Source organism: Pantherophis guttatus, chromosome 1 (assembly GCF_059756535.1).
Source record: "Pantherophis guttatus breed Tessera chromosome 1, ASM5975653v1, whole genome shotgun sequence".
Classification (NCBI taxonomy): Eukaryota; Metazoa; Chordata; class Lepidosauria; order Squamata; family Colubridae; genus Pantherophis; species Pantherophis guttatus.
In genome coordinates this window covers 193822155-193839173 of record NC_142063.1, presented here as the reverse complement: position 1 = coordinate 193839173, position 17019 = coordinate 193822155, and the positions used below count along the sequence as shown (strand labels likewise).

At 38.5% G+C, this 17019-nt stretch overlaps 1 long non-coding RNA gene across 1 annotated transcript in view; it reads left to right on the top strand.

Annotated features, from left to right (window-relative positions):
- Nucleotides 1–15301, top strand: part of LOC132711137 (uncharacterized) — a 29512-nt gene extending 14211 nt beyond the window's left edge. Inside the window, exon 2 of the long non-coding RNA XR_009621977.2 lies at nt 10060–15301. This is a non-coding gene — a long non-coding RNA (uncharacterized LOC132711137). The remainder of the gene's footprint in view (nt 1–10059) is intronic.
- The last annotated feature ends 1718 nt before the right edge of the window (nt 15302–17019 follow it).

The window sequence follows — 17019 nt, the reverse complement described above, 5'->3', positions numbered from 1 at the left end:
GATTAGCCTATATTTGATGAGAACCCAGACATGTCTGATTGCTAATCCTTAGGTAGGACATCTGCAGACTTAAAATGCATTACAAATCCAGCAGTATTGTTGAACTCAGTGGGTTTTATTACAAATAAGCTTTGCAATTTCTGCATTTTCTTTGCTTTCCGTCTGAGAATCTTTTATACTATAGATCCGTGATGGTGAACCTATGGCACGCATGCCAAAGGTGGCATGCAGAGTCCTCTCTGTGGGCACGCGTGCCATCACCAGCTGCTTTTCTGGGTTCCATCGTGCTCATGCGTGCCGGACAATTGCTCTCTTTTGGGTTCCAGCGCTCTGGCGCACGTGCTCCAGTTTTGGAACTCGGTGCTGAAAAGGTTAACCATCACTGCTATAGATGATTATAGGCTGAAAGAAAAAAAATCCATGGTGATATTTATGAATATTAGACCTCTTTCTTCTTCCCCACAGCTTAGTGCTTAATACCTTCAACTGGAAGACAGACAGACATTAAGTGACTAGCAATTATCACCATGCTCTGATTTCCGATTGAGGGAAAAGCTGCTGTACTTGAATATCTAGTCATTTCTTATATATATATTAATGTCCTACCTTTTCCATAGGAGTTCAAGGCATCAAGCATGGTTTCCTCACTTCTTTCTTTACAACAATCCTGTGAGGTAGTTTAGACTGAGATGTAATGGACTCAATAGCTTCCTGGCCAAGCAGGGATTGGAAACTGAGCATGCCCAGTCCAAACTAACGCTATAATATCTAGAATTAAGACAGGAGAGAAGTATTTGATTTTGTTTATATGACTGTTTGTGTATGTGCGGTTAGGGTATGTTAAATTTTTAACTTTCAATTTCCAAACATTAGGGGTGCTCAAAAGTTGTGACATGCCTTGGGGATTGTAAAGACAGTTTGGTTACTTTAATATAATTTAGATGTTAAGTAACTTGGTACTTGCTTGGTAAGTAACTACATAAATATCATAACTTTTTAACATTTTGCTTGTTTCCTGGTGCGTATTTTCCCTTGTGCCGAACTTTCGATGGATAAAAACAAGTCTACAATATATAATGAAATTGATAGGGAAAGATTGAAGCATTGGTTGTTTCAACAAAAGCATGAAAATATTTTGTTTTGTTTTCTATATATTTCTGGGAAGTTATCTTCCATGATTTCCCAGAAGCAAAAGATTTTGCCCATAGTAGAAAACTAAACCACAAGCCCAACATCTCTATTATTAAGTGATCCTTTGTAATATATAACATACTGGCAGAGGAAATATAAGTGTATATAGAACATTTCTAATATACATATTTGCATTTGTGCACACACAAACTATTGAAAGATATCCAAAGTGCATATTAGTTCAGTTGCCACCTTATTTTAAGAAAATTCCACTTACCAGGAGGTGTTTTATCTGTGCTGGGACAACAAATGTTTGCTATTTCCTTTTCTTTACTAGGTGAACAAGTCATTGCTCCATCAGCCAAATGTATTTAACCAAGTTGTTGTGAAAATGAAAACAAGGAACATTTTATCTCTTGAAGGCAAAAATAAAGCCTGAATGTCATGTATTGGGGGCAAAGAGCTAAATCTCCTGTGTTATATTATTAACCCTTTGAAGCAAGCATCCTGTCATGCTTGCTTCATGGAAAGACAAAAATGGGTCTTATTTGGCTTTATGGGTTTTATGGCTCAAGCCACATAATTTGTTAAACATGATTCACATTTCAATGTAATGTAATGGATGGATCCAGACATGTTTATTATAACAAACATAAGTAAAACAAAACTTGTTCGATAGTAACAAGATGCATCCCAAGGTCATTCTGGATGTTTCTCTCACAGAGACTATGGAGAGAAATCATATCCTTAGAAATCAACATCAAGTCCTATATTTTGTACTAAAAAATTGAACCTTTGAGGTGGAAGAAAGACACACATTTCTACCCATATGTCTTCATCTTTAGAAGAAAATAGATAGCAATTATATAAATGTCTATTTGGAATTTAAATGGAATTTCATTTTGGGTACGCTTACTCCCAGGATTAGGTTATTTAAAATATTGGATTATTATTTCATAGTCATAGGCCTACCTACTTAGAAAAATATACTTTTCATCAGTAAAACTCGGTAGAGTAGATCTAGTCTGCAAGAATCTAGAGCACCACTAGACTAAAGCATAGATATACAGAGAATTCTGGTCAGGGGTAAAATTCTTTTTTTTTAATTAATATTTTTATTATTAAGATATAAACAAAAATACAAAGACAATACAAAACAAACAAAACTCCCACCACCCACAGCACCCACACAACATTCTACATATATACTTTTTGTCATCAACAGTACATCTAGTGTTTTCCATTACATATTCATAAGAAAGTAATATTTGATTCTTAATTCAACTACTTAAAACTTATGATAAATTTACATCCTCTCCTTATTGCTAATAATCTTTCACCCTAGTTTTTATCGTCTACGGTTGTGTTTATTTTTCTTTCCAGCCATTGGTACCATTGGTGCCACACATGGTAATAATCACTTTCTTCCTTGTCCTGGAGTTCCAGCGTCAATCTGTCCATCTCGGCACATTCTGTTATTTTTGAGATGATTTTATCTTTGGTTGGGAGTTGATCCGATTTCCAGTTTTGAGCAAACAGTAATCGTGCTGCTGTCAGGATATGTATAATGAGGTATTTCGTCTCTTTGTTGTATTGTGCTGTTGTCATGCCAAATAAAAAAAATTCTGGACTGTCTTCTACTTGTAGATTCGTTATTTCCCCAATAATTTTTTTAATGTCTTGCCAATATTGTTGGGCCTTTTTACATTTCCACCAAGCATGAAAATACGTTCCTTTTTTGGTTTTACACTTCCAACAAGATGAGGGGGCGTTTGGGTACATTTTAGCTAGTCGAGCCGGTGGTAGGTGCATCTATAAAACATTTTGATGAGATTCTCTTTATATGTTGTGGCCCTTGTCATTTTAATATTTTGTTTCCATAATTTCTCCCAATCTGCCAATTGAATGTTGTGGCCTATATCCCTGGTCGGGGTAAAATTCAGTAGGTTCTGACAGGTTCTGGAGAACTGGTAGGGGAAATTTTGTGTAGTTTGGAGAACCGGCAAATACCACCTCTGGCTGGCCTCAGAATGGGGTGGGAATGGAGATTTTGCAATATCCTTCCCCTGCCATGCCCACCAAGCCACACCACGTCCACCAAGTCACACCCACAGAACCGGTAGTAAAAAAAAATTGAATTCCACCACTGATTCTGGTTCACTTGGCTGTTTACAATCCAGGTCTCTTTGTCCTGCATCTTACAGAAGTATAAAGAAAATTATAACATAAAATTCTTTCCTGGCCTCCTTTTTTCCTCCTGTTCATTTGTGGAGCCCTTCACTCCATCACAGCCCAACTGTACATTTATTATACCAACCCTGGAAGGCTTCTCTTCCCAGGCCTAAGCTCCTAAAATGAGATAGTACAGACTTGTCCACTTCTCCTGAATCCAAAAAATCAGAAATAATAGCAGATCAGTGTTAGGAGGACAATTTCCAACCCTTGTTTACTAACAGTATTCTTCTGATGATAGAGGAGCTAACCCCAAAAATAGTATACACTTGCAGAATATGAATTGCTGGTTAGTTTCTGTGTCAGTAACCTTCATTTTGGGAAGGTGGTTAGATAAATAAATGCAATAAATAAAAATAAAAAGAGGGTCAGAATGGCTGCACGAGGCTCTCTTGAATTTCACTTTGGTTTTTGGGAGGTTTTCCCCATAGCTGAAGTGACAGTTCAGCAAATAGCATCTTTTCCTGCCACTCCAGCCAACCTGTTCCATTCATCTGCTTCAGCTCTGGAAAGGTGTGCTCCTCCACCACTTCTTCAAGCCCCTGGAAGAGCTCGGCAACTTTCTCCAGAGGTGAAGGGATCTCTTTTCCATGCTGGATCTCTGGACCATTCTGGAGCTGAACCTCCAGGCTGAAGAAAGCTATGAATGTGAACATTTCCCTCTTAGGCTTCTGTTAAAAATGCCTCTCAGCCCCGTCTCTCTTGCATAAAAGAGTAGCAGCTTTCCAATGGAATTTGAATCTGTGCTGTTGTGTTTCCCCCCCCCCCCAGACTATCATCTCCTGAGTCTTGCAGCATGCTAGGCATTTCGTGATGTCCTTAAAGGAATTTAGTGTATTAACTCTTTATAAGCAGAAATTTACTCTTCCCAAGCAGTGGTTATAATAATGAAAATTCAACACTTGTGAAAGTTTTGCCTGGCATGCAGCTATTGCTAGATGATGAAGAAGAGGCAGTCCTGGGAATGATAACCCAAGAAATCTTGAGGGTGTCAGGATAGGGAAAGTTGACCTGGTGTTCGAACTAGGCAGGCCCATGTAATCTTCTTGCTGCTTCACAGGGGGTCAGGTCTGCCCATGAGGAATCCAGTGCTCAACAGCAAAAGCAGGCAGAACTTGTTGATCTTGTTTGTGATTCAGGAAACAATAATAACATTCGCCTCACTGCAATTAAGATATTAATAATCTCCTTAAATCCTTGGGTGGGTGAAAGGATTATATAAAGTCACCAACAGCAGGAAGAAACATTTGGCAAGTGTTGCCTATTCTCCCCCCCCACCCGCCCCTACACACACACACACCTAACTTAGTTCTGGTTCAGAAAGTTAATATTTGGCATGGCATTGCCTCCGATCTCATGATGCTTTGGAGTCGTTTGAGTATTGCCTCTTACTATTTTGCTGAACATGGGATTTAGTTCCACACTTGGCTGATCTTGTAGCATTATCTGTTTTATTTATTTATTTTATTTATTAGTTTGTCAAACATGTTCAAGATAGCAGGTATGAATATGAACATGGACATGAACAAGGGAAATGGCTAAGATGCTGAGCTTGTCGATCAGAAGGTCGGCAGTTCAGTGGTTCGAATCCCTAGTGTCGCGTAACGGAGTGAGCTCCTGTTACTTGTCCCAGCTTCTGCCAACCTAACAGTTCAAAAGCACATAAAAAATGCAAGTAGAAAAATAGGGACCATCTTTGATGGGAAGGTAACAGTGTTCCGTGTGCCTTTGGTGTTTAGTAATGGCGGCCACATGACCACGGAGACATCTTTGGACAGCGCTGGCTCTTCGGCTTTGAAACGGAGATGACCACTGCCCCTAGAGCCAGACTAGCACACATGTGCAGAGGAATCTTTACCTTTTAAAATGGGGACAGTAGGACAGGGACAGTAGGCACGCTGGTGCGCTTATGCACACCCCCATTACGGACCTCTTAGGAACGGGGTGAGGTCCACGGTAGATAGTTTAAGGTTGAAGCTGTGAGGGTTTGAGGATGTAACAATGGAGTCCGGTAAGCATTCCAGGTATTAACCACTCTGTTGCTGAAATCGTATTTTCTGTGATCGAGTTTGGAGTGGTTTACCTTGAGTTTGTATCAATTGTTTGCCTGTGTATTATTGAGGTTGAAGCTGAAGAAATCATTGACAGGTAAGACATTGTTGCAGACAATTTTGTGTACTATGCTTAGGTCAGACCTCAGGCGGCGCAGTTCCAGATTGTCCAAGCCCAAAATTTCAAGCCTGGTGGCATAAGGGATTCTATTGTTTAATTCTATTCTACTGTTTTAAGAACTGAGTTGATTTTTTTTCTCCTTTTGGAATTATTACATACCTGCAGCCCTTGGGATGATCTACCTTTCAATCAGAGAGAATTATCTCGCCTTCACCTCTGTGCTCCTGGGCTCAAGCCAGCCTGAATTTCTGGGTCCTTTCCCTGCTTTGCATAGAACTTAATCCCTCCATCTTGCCAATGTACAGTAAGATTGTGGGAACGTTTAACAAGGATCACAGGGGACAAGGCTCAGTTTCACTAAGGCTGACATTTTATCATTTCCCCTTCATAAGTGAAAGTGGCTTTTTAATTCCCTGTAGAACGTGCAACATGGAAGCAAGAAATTCTTTGGGAGATTTCATTGCTTTTACTTACTATTTTATGGCTTTTTTTTTTTCAGTCTAACAACTGTTAGGTGCTTTTCTTAGACAATCAGGAGGCATTTGTTGACTTGCTCTGGTATCCTCACTGCTTCACAAGCTACACTAGAAACCAGTTGGCTTTTAGGTGCAACTCAAGATGCTGATTACCATCTATAAAGGCCTTTATGGTAGAGGGCCTGGCTGCCTGAAGGACCATCTGTCTCTGTATATTTCTGCTCACCCAGTGAGGTCAAGTAGAAGGAGAAAAGCTCTGGGTCCTGTCAATTAAACATGGAACCCAGGAAAGTACTTTCTCAATGGTAGCTCATGCCCTCTGAAATGGCATCCCCCAAGAGAGTCCTGCTGCTCCCACCTTATGGACCTTCTGTAAACTGTTAAAAACTTGGCTGTTCTCCCAGGCCTTGGAATAGCATGGTGGCCAAGTCCCTTTGGGTTTTGCGATATTTGGGTTACATAATTGGTCTTTCTGTCAGTTGCATTCTTTTTGAAATATTCTTCCTTCCTTCCTTCCTTCCTTCCTTCCTTCCTTCCTTCCTTCCTTCCTTCCTTCCTTCCTTCCTTCCTTCTTTCTTTCTTTCTTTCTTTCTTTCTTTCTTTCTTTCTTTCTTTCTTTCTTTCTTTCTTTCTTTCTTTCCAGAGTCAGGCGGCCTCAACACTGAATTAATTAATTAAATAAATAAACCACCGGACTTACATAAATACATTGCATTGAGAGGTGGGGAGGTGGGGAGGCAGAGCAATTTGCTTTGTAACCTTTGGGGTATAGTGGGGATAAGGTCCCCCCCACCCCTTATTCCAGAAAGGAGAGTTGAGCCTGACTGAGCTGCAGCCTTTGCACTCTCCTGCTCATCAGCAGAGGTATCTCTGTGTTTTGAAACCAATCCCTCTGCAGTCAACGAAAGATGACTAAATCAAGTTCCAGTTTTTGTAAGGGACTGAGGGGTGGAAAGGGAGGGTGTGTGGAAGTGCCCATGTAGTAATTGGCAGTTAAGTAAATGGACAAGTGTGGGGGATTCATCATAATGATCACAAATATGAATGCCTCTATTATTACTATTATGTTTCATCACACAGTCAGCCAGATGTTTAGACTGGATTTGGCATTTTTATCCACCTATCAAGTCCTTCCCAGGACCTGGGATAAAGAGATGTAGTTGTTTGATGGTCTTTAAAGTACATAAGCTGTTCTGAGTAAAGCTGCCTTTTGCAATTGACTGATGGTGATTTTATCAATGCTGATGGTATTCGAGTTGTGTTCCAGAGGCTTTGGGTTATTATTATTATTAGTATTTATAGCCACCCGTTTCAATTATAATTCATAATCTTGAAGCTTATATATGACAGCCAAGCCAGAATGTTTGCTATTTATTAATTTGATTTGACTTAAACATTCATAAGTTGTTATTCTAGAATACATTCACCTAAGCTGTAGGTCTGAATGTGAGTGTAAAAATAAAAGCACATTGCTCTTTTATTGGTACCATCATGGGAGCATTACTCCTGCAATGGGTAGATATATGTTCAATTTATGGAATGCCACCTATAATGCAGGTTCAACGCTGGTGTATCCATGACACAGTTACTCCTTTCAGGCAAGATGAGGGGGGGGAAATAGGAACACACTGTCCATCTCCTGCTTGCTCTATTCCATATGATCAGAAATCCTACCAAAGCATGGTTTATAACCATGCGGGATATTGTAACTCTAGTAGTTACATTCTTTTCCATCAATATAGGGAAGATAGAATGAATCCAACCCACAATTTCTCCCCACGCATTCCTTCCAAGATGCCCAGGGAGGGAAACTGGTATTTTGCAAATAAACTAGACTAAGGCACCAAATTTAAACAAGGAATTTGAAAAAAAAAAAATCTGTTGTTCATTCTTATATTGTTTTGCTTATAGAGTCATGAAATGATTTTTGTTACTCCACGATTGTAGCCATTTCATGTATCATTTTGAAATGCATCACTCAATCTCATGCATGCTTGTGTTATAGATAGGGTATGTGAGCTGTACCTCAACATGTAATGTAATCCTGTGGCAGCAACTGCCTCTATGAAATGACGTGTTACAACAGGTTTTTGCAGCTCCTTAGTGGCAATTTGAAAAAACAATTTATTAAAAAAATATATTTTCAGTGCGTGCTGCCAGATCCCTCTGGTTTTTCTTTGTTATTTCTAGAGAAATGTTGCAACGGGATTGTTCTGCATTCATGAGTTCGATACATCTGAAACGAGCCATTTACATTCATGAAGAAGCTGGGTTTGGCAAGGATTCCCTGTCAAGAGCACACCTAATGACAGAACAATGCATTGCGTCACATGCAACAACTACATTTCATAATATTGTTTGACTCAGATTACACGATGCACGTTTGAAAGTAGAACCCAATGTTTCAGACTCTTAATTTATGCAGTGTCTCTGGTTAAAAAAGTTCAGATAGACTTTTGTAATACGATTTGCGTATCAAGTCAGAGAAACTTCAAAAACTCGCGATGTGTTGTCTCAGAGCTTTTAATAAGAAACAAATGTCTAGCAGACATAGAGATTACTTTAAATATGAGATCTTAAAGAAAGCGGAATTAAGCTAACTCATTCTTCTTCCCTATTGTTCAGGATCCTTTTATTTATTCCAACCAGATATATATTTTATAAGACATAAAACGACTTCTATCATGAAAACAATGAACAACACTTTTCAGGATGTTTCCTTTCCTTGTTTAAAAATCAGTACTATTCATATTTTCCAGGACTTTTAAAACTTTTCTGTTGGACTATGGCCAGCCCATGAATTACAATCTATGTACTATTTTCTTGTAACATAAAGAAGTGCTATTACTCAACCTTAAACTTACAATAGGCTATATATTATCCAATTCTTCTAAAATGTGTTACATTTTTTATTTTCTCAGGTTTACAATGGTGTACACATATATATCCTTTTATTTTTTAAAAAATAATTATATTCTTTAAAGAATATTTATATAAATTTCAAACAAAACTTAACTGAAACCCAATTTCAGGATATAGAAACAAATCTGTGTTTTAGAATTGTGCCGGTGGACTCAATGAATGGTATATAAAATATGAAATCATACTACTTTCAAATACGTTGCCTGGTGCACATTATTTAGTCATTTTAAATAATAAGTTATTAACTATTTTGGGCATATTTAAACTTTCAGGAATATGTTATAAAAAAACAATTTCCATGAAGAGCAGAACTTACTTATTTACACATGGTGGCTGCTGTATACAAGATCATCCAAAAATACATATCAGAAGACAAACTGATAAAAATATTCTCAAAGTATCTTGTAATCTACCAGTATACTTTACTATTCCTAGTTTAACATATCTCAAAGTACTGGGCTTCCTCACTTATCACTTATTTTCTACAAATTCTACTAAGTTTTAAGTCAAGTGAAATAAAGTTCATACCGGAAGTTGTAACATGACTTCCAACGTTCTAGCCTCCCATTATTTTAAACATGATATCTATTTTTAGTAATTGAATGTGGTGGGCATGCAGAGAGATATCTGCATTTTTATTAATGGCTACGCACAGTACAATTCTGTGGATTCTGCTGCCCTTTCTCCCACTTAGACTTCAGTAGGACTTGATTAATTCATTAGGGCAGTGGAGATTATGAGTGACTCCAAAGCCTACGTTATAGAACTTCTGTTTTATGTTATAAGATAAAGCAGCTTTCTGAAAATGCATATAATCCTTTTTTTTAATGCATAAACTTAATGTACAACTTAGAATAGTAAATTTTATTAAATTACACACTAATGTGTGTGTAATTTAATAAAAATTACTATTCAAAAGGTTGCATATTAAGTACACATGGGGAGATAGAGAGAGAGAAAGAGAGGGAGGGAGGGAGGGAGAGAGGGAGGGAGTTGTTGCCTTCCTAAAACTGAGAGAGAGCACCTAGCCAGTTGGATTTCTGCTAAATTGGGACTAGAACTCATAATTTTCTGATTCATACCCTACTGCTTTAAACTAATACACCAAACTATCTTTCTGTCCCAGTTGCAATGTATGGCTGTGAAAGTTGGACCATAAGAAAGGCTGAGTGCCAAAGAATTGAGGCCTTTGAACTATGGTGCTGGAGAAGACTCCTGCGAGTCCCTTGGACTGCAAGGCGATCAAACCGATCAGTCCTAGAGGAGATCAACCCTGACTGCTCTTTAGAAGGCCAGATCCTGAAGATGAAATTCAAATACTTTGGCCACCTAATGAGAAGGAAGGACTCACTGGAGAAGAGCCTAATGATGGGAAAGATTGCGGGCAAAAGAAGAATGGGACGACAGAGAATGAGGTGGCTGGATGGACTCACGGAAGCAGTAGGCGTGAGCGTCAATGGACTCCAGAGGATGGTAGAGGACAGGAAGACCTGGAGGAATATTGTCCATGGGGTCGTGATGGATTGGCCACGACTTTGCAACTAACAACAACAACAAATCTTTCTATATTCATTTTAGTAAATGCAAATACTAAACTTGAAATCTGTCATTAGATGACCTGTGCTTCTTATTTTTCAGTTATACTTAACTAAGGAACATGGACTACAGTTATTACTCCAGTGACAGGAATATTTCGCATTCACAGATGCATATTTCTGTTTTATCTCCTTCAAAATGCAGCAAGACCTGATATGAACTGATAGTTTGTTGCCCTAATAAATCCCATGTTGTGGGTCAGTGTATACTATGTCTTTCCTTTTCTTAGCATAACTTTCTCTGTTCTTATTTTGATAGGTTCCTCTGCCATGTCATCTGACTGACTGAAACTTCCAAATATTAACCTGTTGCTTTGTGCCCTAAAAGAAAGGCCAGAATTTTCAGCGGAGCTGCAAGAATTGTTATTCCTCGAGATTATTATCCTTACATATTAGCTTCTTTTGTTTGTTTGTTTGCTTGCTTGCTTGCTTGTTTTTTGCATGCCTGCTTTCCCATTCTCGACTAAAGTTGCCATCTTTTGGGGTTTTGTTCTGTTGCTTCACAAGCTGAGTAAGGGACCAGCACACTTGTTGCCTCAAAGTAGCAAATGTGTTTGTGTGAGGGACTACTGAGAAAGCACCTATTTTGGATCCTGTTCTTCATGCCTCCTAGTGGTTGGAGGGAATAGAATTAGCCACTGAGCCAATGAATATGTACATCAATATATATTTCTAAGTTAGTTTACACGTATGCTTCCTATGCACAGAGTTGTATTAGTGCATTGGAAGAGAAGGACAGTAGAAATTAAGACAGGGAAAATATTTGTGGAATATCTCTCTCTAGGCCACACTTGGAATACTGCATTCAGTTTTGGTCACCATGATGTAAAAAAGATGTGGAGACTCTAGAAAGAGTGCAGAGAAGAGCAACAAAGATGATTAGGGGACTGGAGGCTAAAACATATGAAGAACGGTTGCAGGAACTGGGTATGTCTAGTTTAATGAAAAGAAGGACTAGGGGAGACATGATAGCAGCGTTCCAATATCTCTGGAGCTGCCACAAAGAAGAGGGAGTCAAGCTATTCTCCAAAGCACCTGAGGGCAGGACAAGAAGCAATGGGTGGAAACTAATCAAGGAGAGAAGCAACTTAGAACTAAGGAGAAATTTCCTGACAGTTAGAACAATTTATCAGTGGAACAACTTACCTCCAGAAGTTGTGAATGCTCCAACACTGGAAGTTTTTAAGAAGATGTTGGATAACCATTTGTCTGAAGTGGTGTAGAGTTTCCTGCCTGGGCAGGAGGTTGGACTGGGAGACTTCCAAGGTCCCTTCCAACTCTGTTATTCTATTCTATCTCTATTGCAATTTGCATCTGATCTGACTTAATTGCATGGTGTAACTGTAATAAAATTGGCCAAGGCAGCTTTATATATTTTGTGCCTATAAGCATATTTTAAAACTGGAGAACTACTCCAAATATATTTCTTTGAATGTAGCCTGTATCAAAGTCATCTCTGCCTATGGAAAGTTAGCATACTGGAGGCAAGGTTAGATTCAATGCCTCTCCTCTCCCCACTATGTTACATATTCATATACAGGAAAATGTGTCTTTTCCCATCGACAGAACTGCTCAGAATTCACATGGCCTCTTTGAGACATGACCTGTCAGATTTCCTATTCATACAGGAGATGAGGGTGCAAAAAGAATGATCATGAAGTTATTGTGCAAATCCTGTCATGTCTGATCTTCAGTCCTCGGTGTCTAAAGCGCAGGTGAGGTTTTCATTTTACACATATCACAATGATATTCTTAATTGCAACTTTATATAATGCTTGTGTGCTACTCCATATAAATATTTTATATCTTAAGACAAATAAAAGTGATAACGATATTATTGTGATATTGCTCCATCTGAGAATGTATGGAGATGCAGATAATCCTTCACTTACCACCATTTGTTTAGTGATTGTTCAAAGTTACAACAGCCCTGAAAAAGGTGATTTATGATAGTTTTTCACATTTATGATCATTGTAGCATCCCCATGGTCCATGGTGGGTTCCAACCGGTGTTACCACCTGTTCTCTTCGCGCATGTTCTTTGCGCGCAATCGCCGTGCACATGCTTGCTTCGCTTGCACATGCGCCGAACTTGCACTCCACACAATTTCGTTAGGTTTCTGTCCAGCTGAGGTGCGGCAATCCACTCTGCCACGCCTATCAGCTGGGCTAAAAAACAAGAAATAAAGGTAGGAATAAAGCGGGGGTGGGCGGGAGGGCCCAGCTCCCAGTCAAAGAGAACCGGTTCGGTGATGTCACATCATCACCACTACCGGCTTGGCTGAACCGGGAGCAACCCACAGGCCTACAAAATTTTAGTTTCATGTTATTGGTCTGTATCATTCATCTGTATTATTTATACTGTTTTTCAGTTCTGAATTTCACAAGCCACAAATTTTGTACATATTAAATGACTTCACAAGTTTGTAATTAGGGATTTCAAATGTTTCCAAAATATTTTCAGATTCCCCCACCTCCATGCTTACTTATCTTCTCCTGTTACTCTTATTTTCCATTTCTGGCATGCTTGTGGAGAGGTTTTATTTTTTCACTGCATTTCTTTCATATTTTATCTATGGCTTTTTATTTTCTGAATTGCTTTTTAAGAAAACGAATCCCTTTTTAACAAAGCTATTTAAAGAGATATGGCTAGGTAAATAGCGATATAGTATAGCCAGAATGTTATCTAATTTGAGACAAATGGATCAGATCCATCCTTCTCTATGGTTTAGTTGCAACTCAATGTTTATATTACTATTTAAGTACAGACCTAGACTTGCACAGAGAAGAATCTCCAGTGGGTAGTCTACAATACATCCTGGCTTTTTGCAAAAGCAGAAGGGTCTTTAAAATGAGATTTCCAGACTTTTGTTCTCTTTCCATGTTTATGCTTGTGACAAATGGACTTATAAAATAGGCCAAATTGTTAATCATGCTGTATAGTTGATAAGATTTTCATTGCACAATCTATACTTATCCTTAATTCTCAACTCTGAAAATTAATGAGCTCAGATTATTATACTGTGTCCTCCAGATCTCTCCTTTATACTCCTTAAAAATGAGATAAACATAAGAACTATGCAAAGCTTACATTCACTGATGATTATTTTGACTCATTCCTTCAAATCAGTTTTTAAATTGTTTTAATGCATCTATCTAATCAAATTGGCTAACTTTGCACTGATTTGAAGGTTTGTTGGAGTTTTGTACCTTCACATTTATGCTTTTTATAGACATAACTATTCTTAAATTACAAGTCATCATTCCAACCAAAAAGTAACTTTTAATTCATCTTGCAAATTCATCTTGGATTTTGCCTGATTTGCAAACCCTTAAAAAGCAAGGAGGTCCAGAGTCTGGTATATGATTAAAATCATCCTGCAGCTAGCCCAAAGAACAGAATTTATTCTGTTTTTCCGATGAGTCTGCTTATTAACAATTCAAGCAGAAAGAAGTTCAGAAATAGCCAATCATGGTGAAACCCAGGATTAATTATCTAATACTTAGCATCTCTTGAACCTTGAAGAAATTCCTGCCAGTATAGCTTGTAGGGAGGCCACTGTGGTATGAAGAAATGTCAAAATTTTGACTGTTTGCCAAATTATTTAAAGATATCTCTCTCTTTCACATATGGAATTTTAAAATAGCTAAATGATTGCTAGAGAAGGACATTTGAATAACCTGTCAATTGCTGAAATGACCTGATTGGATGTATTCCAGGTGATTCTAGCATACAGGTATAAAATACAACAGCGGGGGAAGTCAAATTCAAAGCAACACAGCTCCGCTCTTGTTTTTCCCCAAAAAAGAGGTTTGGTGGTTGGGGAGAGAAAAGGTTGGATTCATTGTAGTGATGCTTATTAACTTCATGTGATCTATTGCTTGGCAAATGTGGCTTCTCACATGCTAATATTACCAGCACACAGTGACATACTGCACTGAAATCCTATAGTACATCTGTTTTAGATTAAGATTTTCTGGGCTATTACGACAAACTAAACTTTGTTTTTGAAGTCTCAATCATTCACTGTAAGGTATATCAAAAGGGATATGTACAGACTAGCTTTCAAACACGGGCTATATGCTAAAAACAAAACCAACCCATCCATGAAAAATTTAGTTCAGACATCCTTGTACAAAATATTATGGCTGAAGGGTAAGGAAGCCCAACAAATTCTTTGGACATAATGCTTTATGCTCGTGCTGTGGTGAAAACTATGCATTGATGTAACCATCAATATTAATAATCAATTGATGGGGTGTGTGGGGTGAATTGCATCTATCACATCAGTGTTGAACATTGGTAGTGGTTGATCTTGGTATAAGGTTTCTCATACAATAAAAATGACTAGCGTAGAGCAGACATCACAAACCTTTGAGGCTAGCGGGCATATTTGGAATTTTGAGAATATGTTATTGATACCCTTCACAAAATGGTTAACCTGATAAATGTGTTAGAAGAAGAAAAATGTCCAGGAGTTAAACTGCTGAGTTTTTTTTTTTTCTTGCCTCACAGGGTTTTCCCTTACCATTTCAGTCTGCCTTTGTCTTCCTCCTGCTCCTGCTCCTGCTCCTGCTCCTGCTCCTGCTCCTGCTCCTCCTGCTCCTCTTTGAAACATACTTCTGACAGCTAGCCACTACTTTTATTTTCTAAGAATGCCTTCGGGGGCCAAAAACATTATTGGAAATAAAATTATGCTTGAGGCTGGCAGTTTGCAGCATGTGGACTTCCTGGTTATTTATATTTAATGTAAAAAGCCTCAATAAATAAAATCAGATGGGATGTGGAACTTGGCAATTTCCAAAACAAATATCCCAGCTTCTTTGGTACTATAGATATGCTTCTGGGGATTCATTTTGGTAGGTATGCATCTATTGTTATGGATTACTGTGCCATATCCACACATAGGCAGTTCCACAAACTTCAGTTAATTAAAAAAAAAATAGTATTAGCATATTGTTATGAAGAGCAGGGGTGAAATGCTCCCGGTTTGGACCGGATCACCCGATCCGGTAGGGATGGAGGCAGGTGGTTCGGAGAACCGGTAGCAAAAATCCCTGCCCGCCCCCCATTGCCCAGCTGAGCCGCACAATCATCAGAGGCTTTTTAAAATTATTTTTAAAAGCATTTTTTCTACAACCTCTTTGGCCGAAAAAATGCTTTTAAAAGTAAAAAAAAAAACCTCTGATGATCACCTGGCTCAGCTGGAATCATCAGAGGCTTTTAAAAGCATTTTTTCTACAACCTTTTCTGCCGAAGAGGTTATAGAAAAAATGTTTTTAAAAGGAAAAAAAGCCTCTGCCGATCAGGCAAATCAGCTGGGATCTTCAGAGGCTTTAAAAGCATTTTTTTAACAACCTCTTCAGCCGAAGAGGTTGTAGAAAAAATGGTTTTAAAAGTAAAAAAAAAGTTGACCACGCCCACTCAGTCATATTACCCCCCACCAAGCCACGCCCACAGAACCGGTAGTAACAAATTTTACATTTCACTACTGATGAAGAGTATATATATTTTTTGCAAACAGAGTCAGCTTTACGTGATCCCAGTTTTAAATATTTGCAGTTGCCTGAAAATCAGATTTGATTTCAGATATTTGTTTTTAATTTTTTATTACTTTCTAAGTAAATCAAGGTGATGAACATGCCTAAAATCCTTCCTCGTCTTATTTTCTCCACATCAAAGCTTCTCTACCCATCTATCTCACTCACAATAAAGAGACTTGTGAAATTCTTGGGCTGAGAAAGTGTCTAGCCCAAAGTCACCCAACCAGCTTTCATGCCTAAACATAACTAGATCTTACAGCCGCCTGGTTTCTAGGACAGCGGCTTAGCACTACACCAAATGGACCATCCATCAATATCCAAATTAAAAAAAAAACAGTTGAAAAACACGAACTCATTGAAGTATATTTTATAGCCTCTGCCATGCTTTATTGAATATTATTGTTTAAATGCATGACTCCAGATGTATATTTCTAATTGCTCAGAACCAAAGCTAGATTTGTAAATAAATAAATAAATAATAAATAAATAATTTTATTTCTATACCGTCCTTCTCCCGAAGAACTCAGGGTGGTGTACAGCCTATTAAAAGCACAAAGACAGACATTAGTTAAAAATAATTAAGATTATTAAATAATTTCGGCTCAAATTTAAAACCCCAAAAATTTAAAACACCCAATTTAAAAATCATTACATTGATAGCCCGGCCTGGCGGAACAACAGGGTCTTGAGGGCACAGAGAAATACACGGAAGTTGGAGATCTTATGCATTTCCAGGGGCAGTTCATTCCACAGGGCAGGGGCTCTCACAGAGAAGGCCCTCCCCCTGGGTGTCGCCAGCTGACATAACTTGGCTGATGGCATCCTGAGGAGACCCTCTCTGTGGGAGCAAACTGGCCGATGGGAGGCTATTCGTGGCAGAAGTCGGTCTCGAGGTACCCGGGTCCTATGCCATGGAGCACTTTAAAGGTGGTAACCAACACCTTGAA